At 29.7% G+C, this 13456-nt stretch overlaps 1 pseudogene; it reads right to left on the bottom strand.

The window, feature by feature from the left end:
• Positions 1 to 8435: 8435 nt before the first annotated feature.
• On the bottom strand, positions 8436 to 12141 carry LOC125823338 (uncharacterized; annotated as a pseudogene).
• Positions 12142 to 13456: the final 1315 nt, after the last annotated feature.

Raw genomic sequence — 13456 nt, 5'->3', positions numbered from 1 at the left:
TTTAAGTTTTTGTAAGATTTTATTTTATTTTTTGTAATTTAAGTATAATTTTCTTAAAGTCGTTAATTTATATGAATATGTTTATCTCCTCTCTTCTCTAAATTTATATATAATATTAAGGTTATGTATAGACAAAGTGATGTGATACTTTTTTATGATCAATTTTTCTTTTTTTTAGGTGTAATTTTCTTGAAGTCGTTAATTTATATGAATATGATTATCTCTCTTCTCTAAATGTATATATTCTACTATTTTATAAAAGAGAGTTTAGATCCAAATATAATATATAATATTTAAGATTGGGACTTTTCCCAATCTTGAATATTATATATTATACTTATGGGACTTTTAAAAGGAAGTTTATATCCAAGTATAATATATAATATTCAAGATTGAGACTTTCTTGAATATTATATATTATATTTATTATATAGTAGAATTTGGGCATAAATTCCCTTTTAAAATAATATATATATATATATATATATATATATATATATATATATATATATATATATATATCTCACAAATGGAAAAGTCCCAATCAAGGAAGCAACATATATCATTTACAAATGACTTAAAAAACTTTAAAATATTTAAAAGCTATATAATAAAATAGGTTGACTCTCAGAATTCTATCAGGCTCACATATATTGGGACAGAAAAAAATAACACATATCATTTTAATATTACCAAAAAAAGTATTATAAATAATAATAATTAACAACTTAAAATATCTGAAAGACATTTTTAAAGGGTTGATTTTGTAATTTTATCCATATCACATAAATTAGGACAAAGTGACCAGTAATGTACATTATTTCAAAGTTACATAAAAATATTATAAATCACAATAATTAATAACTTCAAACATTTTTAAAAAAAAATGAAAATTTGGATGACTCTCCAAATTTCATTTATGTCACATAAATTGAGACAACAAAAAAAACATATATTGGGTCCATTTTAATTTATTTGTCTTTTTTATATATATTTTAAAAATTGCGTAAAAATACTATAAATCATTATAATTGACAACATAAAATATGTTTTGAAAAAAAATACAAAAAAATTTCACTGATTCTTGAAGTGAATCTATCGTAAAAATACTATAAATTATGATAATTGACAACATAAAATATTTCAAAAATGTTGTATGTGGGTAGTCTTATTATGCCTTAAATAGCGTCAAAGAAAATACAGATTTGTGATAAAAAACTTATTCCTTTATTCACGCAAACAATCGCTTCAAAAATTCGGTTATTAGCCCCAAAATATACCATTTATATTATTGGGCCCGTGCATAGCACGGGCAACATTATCTAGTAATAATATAAGGTTAGGTATAGACAAAGTGATATTATACTTTTTATGACCATTTTTTTTGTTTAATCTATTATTGTAATAAAAAAAAAAGCAATGAAAATTATGAAGGCAATGATAAGACGTAAAGAAAAATGACCATTCATATCTACATTTAATATAAATCTATAAATAATTAAAAGTTATATAAAAGAAAAGTAATGTGATACCTCTTTTTGGCCTAGGATCCTATTTATCTTTTCTAATTTTTATGACAATTATTTATTAATTATTATTATTGTACAAACTAAATGTGTTATATATATATATTCTCCATTTTTTGACATTTTTCTTAATGTTTTCTATTTATATGATTTATTCGAAAACGTAAAAGAAATTATTTGTTACCTTAAATTTGCCGGAAAATATATGGGTCATTTATTGATCATTATTGTTACCTATTATTTTGCGCTAATTACTTGTTCTTCCTCGTAACATCCCCTCAATTCTTTCTTTATTTTACGTTTTAATTCTTTTTAATTGATACTTTTATTTACCTTAATAAATGTCAAGATATCTTTTTAAGACTTGCAATCAATATTAGCACAAGAGAAAAATATGTGCGCATGATTTTGCTCAATTCAATTAATATAAGGGATTTTTATTTTATTTCTCGATTATCAAAAGACATAAAAAAAAACTTGTGTTTAAAATATCAATATCACTATACGTGATTAATTTTTATATTCACAAATTTTGTATGATTTCTAACGCATTCGAATACACCAGCGAGAATCCGATGAAAAAAATACAATATTACTTCAACACCTTTCAAAAATAATATCGTTTCGATTGATGCCGCTCTAAACTAATTGATAGTAGCATCGAAGTTACGTGTGATTAAAGATAAAAAAGGAAAAGGATGAAGAATACTTAAAAAATTAAAATAAGAGTTATTTCGATATCCTTATATACTTTACAAGACATAATAATAAATATTATCATAAGAGAAAAAAAGAGTTGACGATTAGATAAAATTAATAGGAGACTAGCGAAGATGAATTTGAAGTGAAAAGGCCAGAACAAAAGAAGATAGATTTGATTTATTATATTTTATAAAAGAAAGGTAAATGAAAAGGCAAAAATTGAAGAAAAGTGATGACTAGGAAATAAGTCATGAAAAGGAAGTAAATATTTTTTTTATTCTCTACTATGTGATAACATGAGGTGAGAGAAAACACGATAGCATATATCCGTGACTATAATACAAGTTGAGATGATTATTTATATAGTAGTCATTCTTTTTAAATTTAAAAATTTTAATATATATATCTATTTATTCTATACTATCTTAATAGCATGAACTCTCTAACTTGAATGTGAAATTACTATAATACCCCTAACTTAAAACACTAAATTTAGTATATATGTTATATATTTAATATTATATTTATTTATGCTATATTATATTAAAATCATACACCTTTTCACATTGATGGGCAATGACTCTTCCGAAAGGTTGTGATTTTTTTATAGAGTTGTGACTTTTTCGATGAGTTATGACATTTCCGAAAAGTTGTGATTTTTCTGAAGGGTTGTGACTTATGTGAAAAGACACGATAAAAACTTTTTCATACTATCCTTTCATGTCTTTAAATAGAGGGGGTTTCTCACACTTTTAAACTACAAATTTTGTAAGTTTTCTATTCTTCTTCTTAAAACAAGGAAGATTGTGAGAGTTGTTCAATCATAAAATTACAATATTTTTTGTGGGTAAATTAGATAGATCAACAAAAACTTATTCAACAAGGAGAATGAAATAACTCAATTTCAAATGAGAAGAGTATCTTGATAATTAATATTTACTCATTTTCATAGCCATAAAATATACTTTTGTAGAAACTTCTACTTGACAAGAAGATCAATGATTTTCCGTTGCACAAACTACAACTTGGTGTTTAGAATCTGAAAAGTCTCAAGCTGTTGGAGAAAAAGTATTTGATCAAAAACTTGTTTGAAGAGTCCAAACTACATTTAATAAGTAGTCTTTCGTTTTCAATTTATTGAGCGTACTTTTACTTTTATTCAGTTTAATATAGAATGTTCTATTTTCTTGGGGTGGGGCGCATCTTTAAGACCACAAAGTGAAAAGATATTTTTATATATTCAACATATGATCCTTAAATTAAAAGTCTTCTTTACTTTTTAAATTTCCATATCAAATTAAAATTAGACCAATCTATATCTATCTTTTTTTATCTATCTATACTACCTAACTTAAAACACCAAATGTAATATATCTTCTATATTTTATATTGTATTATATTTATTTATGTGTATTATACTATATTATATTAAAGACAAAAACATTTTCACATTGAAGGGTTATGACATTTTTCGAAGAGTTATAACTTTTTCGATGAGTTGTGACCTTTTTGAAGGGTTGTGACTTTTCTATAGGGTTGCGACTTTTCGGAAGAGTTGTGACATTTCCGAAGAGTTATGACTTTTCCGATGAGTTGTGATCTTTCTGAAGGGTTGTGAGTTTTCTAAAGGGTTGTGACATCTTTTTGATAAGGCACAATAAGTAGTTTTTCATACATTACCCTTTGTTGGCTATTAAAAGAGGGGCTTCCTCAAATTTTTAAACTACATTTTAAAAAAAAAAATTCATTCTTCTTCTTCTTCTTCTTAAAACATCCTATTTAGTATATCTTCTATATTTTTATGATAAGGAACAATATGCACATACTAATACTACACATTTTAACTATAAATGGAGAGGTTTCCTCACATTTTTAAACTACGTTTTTTTTTAATGTTTTTTGTTCTTCTTTTCTTAAAACCTCAAAGATTGATCTATAGACGTTGACAATCTCAAAGGCTAGTGAAATTAGGACACTGCCTAACATGAATGTTAAATTAATCTAATATTCCAACTAAAAACATCAAATTTAGTATATCTTCCATATTTTATAACATATTTATTTATATTATATTATATTAAAAGTAAGAACACCAACAATACAATAATAACAAAGTAATGCACTATAGAGAAAGGAGGAGTATATTTAAGAGGTGAAACTAAGAGATTTTAAGAGTGACAAATTTTTTATTTTAATAACATTCACGTTATTTTAAAAAATAGTGTGATACGTGATTTGATATTCACGTGCAACGCACGTGCGTCAAAACTAGTATATATATATGAAAGTATTAAACATTACATTTTCAATGAATTTGAATTTAAAGGAAATAAGATTAAATATTTATTTTTAAATATACAAAGGAAAATTATGCTTCAAATTTGCTACTCATATGGACGTAAAGAGATCAATTTTTCTTTAAATTTTTGTAACGCTTTAAAAGTGATGAAAATTAGAGGAAAGTAAATGTTATTTATAAATTAGATTAAAACTCGAAATTAATATATAAATTAGAGACTAAAATATTTTATTATTTGCATGTTATGAAATGTTGTTTGAAAAATTTAGTATCGCGCGAAGCGCGGCATGGCTTTCTAGTTATAGATTTGAACTCATTTTGACGACCTCCCTATTGGTAGATCCTTCCAATTATTCTTTGACTCCGTCACAATGTCCTCTAATGTTAATTGCCTTGGTTCTACATTATTCTAGTTAATTTGTTAGTCTTCTATTTCGAAGTGTTGATTTATATGAGACATGAGTTTGGTAGTGAGCTTGTTCTTGTTTAAACTAAAAACTTATTACCTTATTACAATAACAAGATAGTCAGCGTAATCCGACAATTAAAATATGATTATTACTATTCCTCTTTCTTTATTAAGGTCAAAATTGTTATAGTGTAAACATATAACGGAATGAGGAACATGTTATATAAAGCTAAAATAATTGTAAAAACATTCCCCTCAGAGAAGTTATTTTTACATATTAATAATTTTTGAATAATTAATCTCAGTTTTGTATTCTCTTAACCAACTTGGGCACATGCTACGTCTAGGGGTGTTCATGGTTCGGTTTGAATCGGTTATTAGTTAAAATCAAAACCAAATCAATTTAAATCGGTTTTTAAATTTCAAAAACCAAACCAAACCAAATCAAAAAAATTACCTTCGGTTTGGTTCGGTTTTTTCAGTTTGAAAGTAATAAGTTTGTTGAGGACATACGCATCTCGATAGGCACACACACCTACTACATGAATAATTCACAAAAAAGCTATTACACAAACGATGTGATTCATCCAATGTACCAAGTAAGTTGGTTCAATATTCTGGAGATCTCAACATCTTATTAATAGAGTTTTCAATAAAATTACACCTTAAAATATTGAGAAATTACCTCAAAAAACAACCAATATTTCATAGTTAAAACTAATCAATTATCAGCTTCTTTGGCTTGAGCTTTAAATTATTCAATGCTGTGTTAGAAAATTTAATAAAGAACAGAGAAAGTGTGATCTTTGAAGTAAGAATGAATAGGGATTTAGACTTAAGGTTTTAATAGTTGAACTAAAATTTAAGTGTTGGACTTAAGTTAATTAAAATTTAGCAAAATACTTATATTTTATTTTCAAATAATCTAAAATTTATATATATAACTTCTCGGTTCGGTTTGGTTATTTTTGCGGTTAATTTTTAGTAAAACCAAAACCAAACCAAATAGTATCGGTTTTTCAAAATTTAAAACCAAACCTAACCAAATCAAATCAAATATCGATTTTTTTAATTGGTTTGGTTCGAATTATGGTTCGATTTGGTTTTATAACCATAACCATGAACAACCCTAGCTACGTCCCCCTAAAAATTAGTTTTTTGTTAGGAAAAGTTAAGGGGCCCAAAATATAATTAAATGGGAACTTTCAAAAATGACTATAGTATATGAGCTTAATTAGAGATTTATAGTTATAATTTGCTTAATTACGAATTATAGTTACATGTTTGAGGGAGGAAAGAGGCGAGCGAGACTAGAAGAAGGAGGAGAGAGGCAACTGAGATCTCGGGGAGAGGGGGGGGGGGGGGGGAAGAGGCGAGAGAAGTTGAATATTTGTATTCATTGTGTTGAGTTATATCATGATTACAACTGATACATCTGATTTGTATCAAATGAATACAATTGTATCAAAAACTATTGTATTTAACTAATAACTACATATTAAGAGGAGAAAGGTGAGCGAGATCGAGAGAGGGGGAGGAGAGAGGATGGATACATGTCGTATTTGTTGTATTACAAACAATGTTGGAAATAATAATTCAAAGTTGGAATAGGAATCTTAAGTTGATTAGGATTTGTTATTTATGATATTGACTTATTTATGTTTCATTAGGATTTGTTAGTTAGAGTAGTTCGTAGGCTTAGTTTAATTTGGTTTTTACTTTTATAAATAGGGATGTTACTAGTTATTTTCAATACATAGAAATATACAAAAAATGTAGGAATACACAGAACAATACACCGAAATATACAGAAACATATAGAACTTTTGAGTTTATTAATAAAATATTTTCATTCAAATTGGTATTAGAGAATCTACGATCCTGGTAGAAGATCTAAGAGTATCCGCTGCTGGCGGGCGGTTATGACTCATATATGTCGCACCGTCTGGCCAATGATCAAGTTGGCAAAGGCTAAACGAATGATACATGCATGAAAAATATGCTAGGAGGAAAGACTTGCAAAAATATGACAGATTTAAAGAAGTGCAACCAAGCACAAGAGGAAAAAACTTTTCTCTAAATTAAAAGTTAGAGAAAGTAAAAAAAAAAGGAGTTGATGGGAAGGGCATCAACGAGAGTTGGAGTGAGAGTGCTCCAACACCAAAAACCAAAAAAAAAAAAAAAAAAAAAAAAACAAAAAGAAAAGGAGTTGGTGGGAAGGACATCAACGAGAGTTGGAGAGACATTGCTCCAACACAAAAAAAAGGCGTTGGTGGAAGGGCATGAAGTTGGAGAGAAGTGTTCCAACACAACCAAGAGAAAAAATATCGTGAGTTGGAAAGAAAGTGCTCCAACACTAGTTATTTATGATATTTACTTATTTATATTTAATTGGGATTTGTTAGTTAGAGTAGTTCCTAGTCATAGTTTAATTTGATTTTTACTTTTATAAATAGGGATGTCACTAGTTATTTTCAATACATAGTACAGAAAATATAGGAATACACAGAAATATACATAAACATATAGAACTTTTGAATTTATAAAAAAAATATTTTCTTTTACAATTGATACATAATACAAACACAGGTTATACAAAATATAAATATAGTTGTCTGAATATAATTGATATAAAATATAATTTTTTTACTTATATTTGATTGATGCAATTGATATATAATACATTTGACTGAGAGGATGAATACATATTGTATATTAAGATTTGTTTAATGGGGCTGGAAGAAGATTCAACAAAAGATGACCCAATTCGACTATTTACCAAAATAGTCAACAAAAGCCAAGCTACATTACATGACAAGTCCTTTTCTACAATAAAAGGCAAGCTATAGTACACGACAACTACTAAAGAATATATCTATATATTACTTTAGAAACATATACAAGATTTATGATAAACAAAATCATTACTCCATTTATTATTTTTTCAAAAAAATATTATTTTATTATTATTCTAATATTTTGATTTTAAAAATTAATTTGAAGTTATAACTATTAAATTTTTACTTATTTGTAATAGATAACAACTCTTATTATTTAGTACTTTAGAAATTAGAATTGACCATTTTTTTTTTAATTTGAACTATATTAAAAGTCTTAACAATTAAAATAAATATTTTACTGTATATAAATCTTACTTAAATTATGATAAACCAAAAAAAATTAAAGAAAGAGGTTCACATTTTCTTAGAGAGTTGGAAGAGGTAGATGGCAGGAGCTTCTAGCTAATACCATATCAAATTACACATACAAGTACAAACCAACTTTTAAAGAAAGTTTATTTTCTGTTCTTACTTTATATTCCCATAGTTTACACAATTATATAGGTATGAGGATACTAAGCACTCTAAGAATAGAGACAATTTGCACATAATGAAACAACCATTACATTAAACACAAGAAATACTATAGTACAAATGTTTATCCATCCTTATTCCATAAACCACATAACAACGAAAGGGCGTTCGCAGAAGGAATTAAATGACACACAATGACTTTGCCATATCAATCATTGTACATGCTAGCATTTGGCCTTGGTTCAAAAGACTTTTCTCCTTTAAGACTGATTTCATTGTCACGGTAGGAAGTTGCAGTTGGCCTTGGTTCAAAATCTTTAGTAAAAAATGATTTTTCTTGTTTGAGGCCAACATCACCATGATAGTAAGCAGTTATAGTCGGCCTTGGTTCAAAGGACTTTTCTTCTTTAAGACTGACTTCATCATCACGGTAAGAAGTTGCAGTTGGCCTTGATTCAAAATCTTTAGTAAAGGATGATTTTTCTTGTTCGAGGCCAACATCACCATGATAGTTAGCAGTTATAGTCGGCCTTGGTTCAAAGGACTTTTCTTCTTTAAGACTGACTTCATTGTCACGGTAAGAAGTTGCAGTTGGTCTTGGTTCAAAATCTTAGTAAAAGATGATTTTTCTTCTTCGAGGCCAACATCACCATGATAGTAAGCAGTTATAGTCGGACTAGGTTCAAAGGATTTTTCTTCTTTAAGACTGACTTCATCATCACAGTAAGAAGTTGCAGTTGGCATTGGTTCGAAATCTTTTGTAAAGGATGATTTTTCTTGTTCGAGGCCAACATCACCATGATAGTAAGCGGTTATAGTCGGCCTTGGTTCAAAAGACTTTTCTTCTTTAAGAAGGACTTCATCATCACGGTAAGAAGTTGCAATTGGCCTTGGTTCGAAATCTTTAGTAAAGGATGATTTTTCTTGTTCGAGGCCAACATCACCATGATAGTAAGCAGTTATAGTCGGCCTTGGTTCAAAAGACTTTTCTTCTTTAAGACTCATGACTTCAACATCACGGTAAGAAGTTGCAGTTGACCTTGGTTCGAAATCTTTAGTAAAGGATGATTTTTCTTGTTTGAGACTAACATCATCATGATGGTAACCAGTTGCACTCAGCCTTGGTTCAAAAGACTTTTCTCCTTTAAGACTGACTTTATTATCACGATAAGAAGTCGCAGTTGGCCTTGATTCAAAAGACTTTTCTTGTTTGAGAGCAGTGTCATCATGATGATAAGCAGTTATAGTTGGCCATGGCTCGAAAGGAGCGTCTTACCGAGGCATAAGATGCTGGATTGCTATAGGCATGGGCTCATTTTTCATCACAATTCTCCAATATTCTCCGGGGTCTCTTCTTGCATCTGCGCTGCTTGCATACTGCACACAAAAATGACAGAATAAAATGTTTGTTGAATTCTATGTTACATGGTTACATGTGCATTCATTTTTTATTACTAATATATACTCCTGATTCAATAATAGTTGTCCACTATACTAAAATGGTTGTTCAACAATATTTGTCTAATTTAGAAAATCAAGAGATAATTTGTCTTATCTATTTTGCTTTGCTATTAAATACTAGGGGCCCTAAATACTATTTATCATCTAACACATTTCTCAACACATTAAATTTAATAAAGTCAAAGAATAACATAGTAATATTACCCCTATTATTTATTGTTTCTTAATGGATGTGTCAAGTCAATAGTGGACAACTATTGTTGGACATAGGAGTAGACCTCTTGGGAAGTAGTTTGGTCATTTGACCAATTTGCCTTTCTATTTTAACTTCGTTTTAATTTATGTTTTGTTTTCTTTTGTATATGTGATGCATTTAAAAATTACGAAAAAGTAGTACTATAAATCATAATATTTTACATTTTTTATATATAAATATTAAAACATTGATCAACTCACAAAATTTCTCTTGTGGAACATAAATTGGGATACAGGAAATATTATATATGAGTTGAAAATTACGTAAAAATACTATGATTTGTAATAATTAACAACTTAAAATATTTAAAATGGTTGATATGAATATACACAGATAGTTTTAGGAAGAATATTTGGTTGTAAAATATATACTCATGATGTCATACTCAGTACAAATCAAAATGTTAGATTTGTTATCTCATGTATTCAAGTTAGTCCAAAAATACAGAAACAAAAAGTAGATGAAATAGACAAAATGATTTTAATCTGAGTCCACAGAAACCACTGTGTTTCCTTAAGAAATTTAATCCCTCACTGTACCCGAGGTTGCAGATTAATTCCTCCCAAGATAAAACGGATTAACTTGTTAAAGAAGTAGCGGTACCTCAAACTTCAATAACTTTAGCGAACGCAAGAACAGCAACAAGAGCACACACAGACTCAGTCGATCGACAATTTTGTTTATGTAAGAAAATGTATGCAGAGAGGAAAAAATCGGAAAAAAAACATCTCTATTTATAGCCATTTACAGCAAGGAATGCGTCTGTTCAGACCCGTTTTTTCCAGAACGTTGTGTCTTTTGGGAAAAATAACGACTTTTCGAAAGGCACATGTCCCTTCAGAACGTTATTACCGTTGCATATGACTTTCAAATAAATTCTGTTGCGCCAAATTAATTATGTTATTTAACTAACATTCTGAATTAATTTATAAGAGAAAAGAAATGAATTAACAAGATTGATTAAATAAATTTTGTCCAAAAATATTATCAATCAATCATTTGCCAAATCCAAATCCGAAGCCGAAGCCGAGCGAGCGACGACGACGGCGCGAGGGGGCACCTTCTTCTTAACCCTTTAAGAACTAAAGGAAGTGTTTCCTAATATAAGGACAACAATTTCCTTTCTTCTACCAATATGGTAAAAATGACTTTTCATTTGCACTCCAAAATTGGTTCCCACACTTTCATTGGTTCTTCCTCTTTCCATTTTCTCTTTTTTATTTCCCATTCACACCTTGCTAAACCCAACAATCCCCCACATGAATGGGGAATGGCTATAGTTAAAACATATGCATGAAAAACTTGTGTGTCTTGTAAGTAAGAGTTAATCACATCTGGATAAGTAGGTTTCCCTTTAAACTTTCCATAGTGAACATATATCGGATATACTCGGTCAATCGGTAGATTTGATATCTTTGAACCGTCAAGCTTTGGTGTATACCTAGACAACATAAGTCACACAATCAACCCTTGAACTGTTTTTGGTTCTCATTATTTTGTTCGTTTTAGCCATGAACACATCTCGGTTAATAAGTGCTTAGAGAACTGGCCTTACCGGATTCTCCTTGAAGCGGCTTACACTTCACACTTACATAGGTGGTTTCAAACTGTGTTATCCTGTAGATACACCATTTGATATACCCTGTATCAAACTTAGAAACCATTAAAAAGTCCTTATGTCTTTATCCTGGTTACTGAACATTGTCTCATCATGAGAATGGACCATAAAATATGTTTTGACAATGTTGAACCGTCATCTATGACTTTGTTTGATCTCCTTGAACCTAGATCTTGAAATCTCCAGTCTTCTAGGTAGAGTTACCGCCACGATGACTTGTTCTCGGCCATAGTCCCATTCCCGTCGATGATCTCTCAACTCCCTCTCTAGTTAGGCCTTTTGTAAGTGGATCCGACACATTATCCTTTGACTTTACATAGTCAATTGTCATAATTTCACTAGAGAGTAGCTGTCTAACAGAGTTATGTCTTCGTCTTATGTGATGAGACTTCCCGTTATACATAACGCTTCCAGCCCTTCCTATTGCAGCTTGACTATCGCAGTGTATGCATATAGGGGCCATTGGTTTGGGGCAAAACAGAATATCTTCTAAGAAATTTCGGAGCCATTCAGCTTCTTCACCTGCTTTGTCTAAGGCGATGAATTCTGACTCCATTGTAGAGCGAGCTATACATGTTTGTTTGGATGATTTCTAAGATATTGCTCCTCCACCAATAGTGAAAACATATCCACTCGTGGATTTCGTTTCAGTTGACCCAGTAAAATAATTTGCATCACTATATCCTTCAAGAACTGCTGAATATTTGTTGTAATGCAAAACATAGTTTTGAGTGTCTTCTAAGTACCTCAAAACTCTCTTCATTGCCAACCAATGATTTTGATTGGGATTACTTGTGTATCGACTCAGTTTACTTATAGCGCAGGCTATGTCTGGTCGTGTACAATTCATGACATACATCAAACTTCCCAATACTCTGGCGTAATCCAATTGAGACTGACTTTCACCTTTATTCTTAGAAAGATTAAGGTTCACATTAATTGGGGTCTTTGCCTTTTAGAAATTCAAGTTGTTGACACTCAATTTTGACCGACCTTCAGAAATTTTAGGAATGCTATTCGATTAAATACGTATTTTTTAAAATATGTCTCGGTCGTACCCTTTTTCAGCTTTATATCATTTCAATTGATCCCACTGACATTTCTCGTCGGTTGAACAAAATCGGCTACTAAGTCAACGTTGGTTGCCCGACAATTCATCCTTCATTGCCAATCAACCAAGGGCAGCTGTTGACACCCAATTTTGACCGACCTTCAGAAATTTTGGGAATGCTATTCGATAAAATACGTATTTCTTAAAATATGTCGAGTTTAAAATTTTAATCGATTTTGTGTAAAATTTTTTATATTTTAGTATGCACGCTTTATAAAATTATCGTAAATATCATTAAAATATTTTGAAATTATTAGTAAAACTCAATACAATTATTTTATTTCAAATGTTTTAAAATTTAAGTGACTTTATTTATATAAAAAATATTATAATATTTGTAGTATTTTAATTAAATAGCATTCCTTTAATTTTCCTCAAAATTGTTTAAATTGTAGCCTATTTTTCTTCTAATTCACTCAAATTCTAGACTATTCAATCCAAATTGTATTTCAATAAAAGCCATCCTTTCAGTGCAATTCTAGCCTAATGTTATTACAATTTTGGCCATTCTAAATCCATTACAACTCCCATCTCATCCGTTCATCTTTTAAGTTAAATCCTAGCCACTCATCTAAGCTAATCCTACGGTTCGGATTCATCCAACCTATTCTTCCCTTTTAATCTACCAAAACCCTAAACAATTTTCATTCTCTTCCCCCTCCTCTCCCAAAACCAGCCGCCTCCTCCATCTCTCTTCTCCATCGACGCCGGCGAGACAGAGAGACACCATCGCCCTTTCCGGCGAAACCTCCGTCCCTCC

This window comes from Solanum verrucosum, unplaced genomic scaffold, assembly GCF_900185275.1.
Source record: "Solanum verrucosum unplaced genomic scaffold, falcon-dt-bn FXZP01000214.1, whole genome shotgun sequence".
NCBI classification, from domain to species: Eukaryota; Viridiplantae; Streptophyta; class Magnoliopsida; order Solanales; family Solanaceae; genus Solanum; species Solanum verrucosum.
Note: the sequence above shows the minus strand (reverse complement) of the source record. Positions and strands in the feature narration are given on the sequence as shown.